Genomic DNA, 3,325 nt, shown 5'->3' on the forward strand with positions numbered 1-3,325 from the left:
TCATCTCCCATGACTCGGATGTAGAAGCAATTGCCTTCCCTTTCTTCTTTCTAGAGGTTTCTCCGGCCTTAGGTGCCATTAATGGTTATGGAAAAACAAAAAGCTTAGCTTTTCCCACACCAAACTTAGAAGGTCTCATCCTCGAGTAAAAGAAGAAAGAAGGGAATAGAAGAAGAAGAAATGGAGGAGATGGAGGGTGGTGAAGGGTTCGGCCAAAGGGGGTAGTAGTGTGTATGTTGAGTGAAATTGAAGGTAGTAAAGAGGGGTATTTATAGGGTAAGAGAGAGAGGGGGGTTCGGTCATGAAGGGGTGGGTTTAGGAGGGAAATGGTTTGAATTTGAATGGTGAGGTAGGTGGGGTTTTATGATGGATGGATGTGAGTGGTGAAGAGAGTATGGAGAAGAGGGTAAGATTTGATAGGTGAATGGTGTTTGGGAAAGAGGTATTGAGGTGATTGGTCAAGGGTGTTTGGGGAAGAGTGTTATGGAAAGGTGTGAAGAGGAAAGAAGAAGAGGTGGGGTAGGTGGATATCCTGTGGGGTCCACAGATCTTGAGGTGTCAAGGAATTTGAGTCCCTGCACCATTCTGGCATTCAAATGCCCATTCTGTGCCAAATCTGGCATTTAACGCCAGCTCTGCTACCTTTCCTGGCGTTAAACGCCATTCTGCTGCCCATTTCTGGCGTTAAACGCCAGCCAGATGCCCTTTTCTGGCTTTTAACGCCAGCCAGACGCCAGACAGCCTTTTCTAGCGTTAAACGCCTAGAGTGCTGCCCATTCTGGCGTTTAACGCCCAGAATGCTGCCAGGCTGGGCGTTAAACGCCCATTCTACTATCATTACTGGCGTTTAAATGCTAGTAAGCCTGTCCTCTAGGGTGTGCTATTTTTGATGCTGTTTTTCATTCTATTTTTGATTTTTCAGTTGTTTTTATTACTTCACATGATCATCAACCTACAGAAAACATAAAATAGCAATGGAAAATAAATAAATATAATTAAATAACATTGGATTGCCCCCCAATAAGTGCTTCTTTAATGTCAATAGCTTGACAGTGAGCTCTTGGAGAGCTTCACGGAGACTCAGAGCTTGATGATGGCCTCCCAACACCAAACTTAGAAGTTGAGTGGGGAGGCTCTGTTTGACTCTGTATTGAGAGAAGCTTTTCACGCTTCCTCTCCATGGTTACAGAAGAAGATCCTTGAGCCTTAAACACAAGGTAGTCCTGATAAACCCCAATTTTGTGGTTTATATTGTGTAGAATTTGGTGGTTTTTGTCAATATTTTTCACACTTATTCACAAGAAATGCATGGTTTTGTGTTCCCTTCCTAATATTTCTCCATGATGAAAAACATGCTTATTTTACCTTAGAATTGCTATATTTTGATTCTCTTTTATTGCCACTCGCTGCCGTGATGTATTTGTTGAGTGATTTCAGAATTAAAAAGGTAAGAATGGCCTAGAAGAGAGAAAGAAAGCATGCACAAGAGGAAGGAACATGAAGATTTAGATTTTGGGAAACTCAGCATTGGCGCGCACGCGCACCCTCCATGCGCACGCGTGGATGAGGATAGCTGGAAGTGGCGCGCAAGGATGGACGCATCCGCGCGGGCCAGAGAATTCCTACCGACGCGCACGCGCACATGGCACGCACGCGTGGATCACAAAAGCAATCGGCGCGCACGCGTGGAAAGCTGCACGTGACCTCATTAAAGGAAATCGTGCCTGGCGATTTCTGAGGCTCATCAGTCCCAAATTCAAGCTGTTTCTGCATGGAAAAGACCCAAGTATGCTAGTGGAAAGGGGGGGGGATCATTCATTTTACACTTAGACACAATTTTTAGCTAGTTTTGGTTCTTGTTCTTCTAGAGAGAGAAACCCTTGTTCCTCTCTAGATCTAGTTTTAATTTGATCTTCCCTTGTTGAATTCTGAATTGGATCTTGTTAATTACTAGTTTTAATTGCTTAATTTGAATTCCTTAGTATAATTTTGCTTAGATCTTGTGTTAGTTTCATGAATTCTTGTCAATTTTCAATTTATACCTATTTCATGAATGTTGTGAATCTTGACTTGTTGATGATACATTGATGATTTCTATTATTAATTGTGTTGTTTGAGTGATTGTATGTTGATAATTGTTAGTGGGTACTTGTTAATTTCAATTTAATTGCAATTTGAACATGTCTTTTGTTAATGCTTACCATGTCTTTGATGAATTGTTTACCTTGATTATGGAGTAGTTCTCTTTACTCTTGGCCTAGGCTAAGCTAATTGGGTAAACTTGAGTCATTGGGTCTAATGGATTTGATGATTTGGGAACCCTTAGTGGTCAATTTGATAGCCATTGACACTAGCCTACTACTAAGTCAATTAGTAGGTAGGTGGTGCACGAAATTGTGATCTTCAATGGCGCCAACAACTTGGTACGCACAATTGTAATCTCAACTCTTTGTCACAACTCCGCACAACTGACCAGCAAGTGCACTGGGTCGTCCAAGTAATAAACCTTACGTGAGTAAGGGTTGATCCCACGGAGATTGTCAGCTTGAAGCAAGCTATGGTCATTGATCTGTGGAAAATGGAATTCCAACACCTAAAACTCACCGGCTAGTGTATCGGGTCGCATCAAGTTGTAAAACTCACTTAGAGTGAGGTCGATCCCACAGGGATTGATGGATCAAGCAATTTTAGTGGGTGATTAGTTTAGTCAAGCTAACATTGAAGTGAAATTGGATGAAATGTAGCCAACAGAAAGTAAATTACAAGAAAATTTAAAGTGCAGAAAGTAAAATGACTGAAACTTAAAGAACAAGGAATGTAAATTGATAGAATCTTAAATAACAAGAAATGTAAGTTGCATAAAATGTAAGGGAGGCTGGGTGCTGGAAATTAAAGAAAGCAATAGATCGAGCAAATGGAAATTTAAATGAAAGCAGTAAACAGAACTTAGAACAATTGCCGAAGAGTTAAATTGCATGAAAAGTAAAAGGAATTGGGTGCTAGGAATTAAAACAGAACTGAAAAATAAGAAGTGCAGTAAACTAAAGAACTCTCAGGTTATGAAATTCAGAAACATATTGATTCAATACCAAAACGAAAATGTAGAAGTGCAGGAGAATTAAAATAGAATTTAAATTTAGCTCAATTGTGAAATCTAAAGGAGAAATTCAAGATCTCAGGAAATCAATGAGACTAGAAAACAAGTCTAGATCTCAATTCCTTCCTTGATCCAACAGAGAATAATTGCAGAAGAAAATAGAGAAGAAAGCAGTAAAGACAATTTAGATCCAAATCACAATTCCTTCAAATTATGCAGCAAGTAAAC

The sequence above is a fragment of the Arachis hypogaea genome, chromosome 13 (genome assembly GCF_003086295.3).
Source record: "Arachis hypogaea cultivar Tifrunner chromosome 13, arahy.Tifrunner.gnm2.J5K5, whole genome shotgun sequence".
NCBI classification, from domain to species: Eukaryota; Viridiplantae; Streptophyta; class Magnoliopsida; order Fabales; family Fabaceae; genus Arachis; species Arachis hypogaea.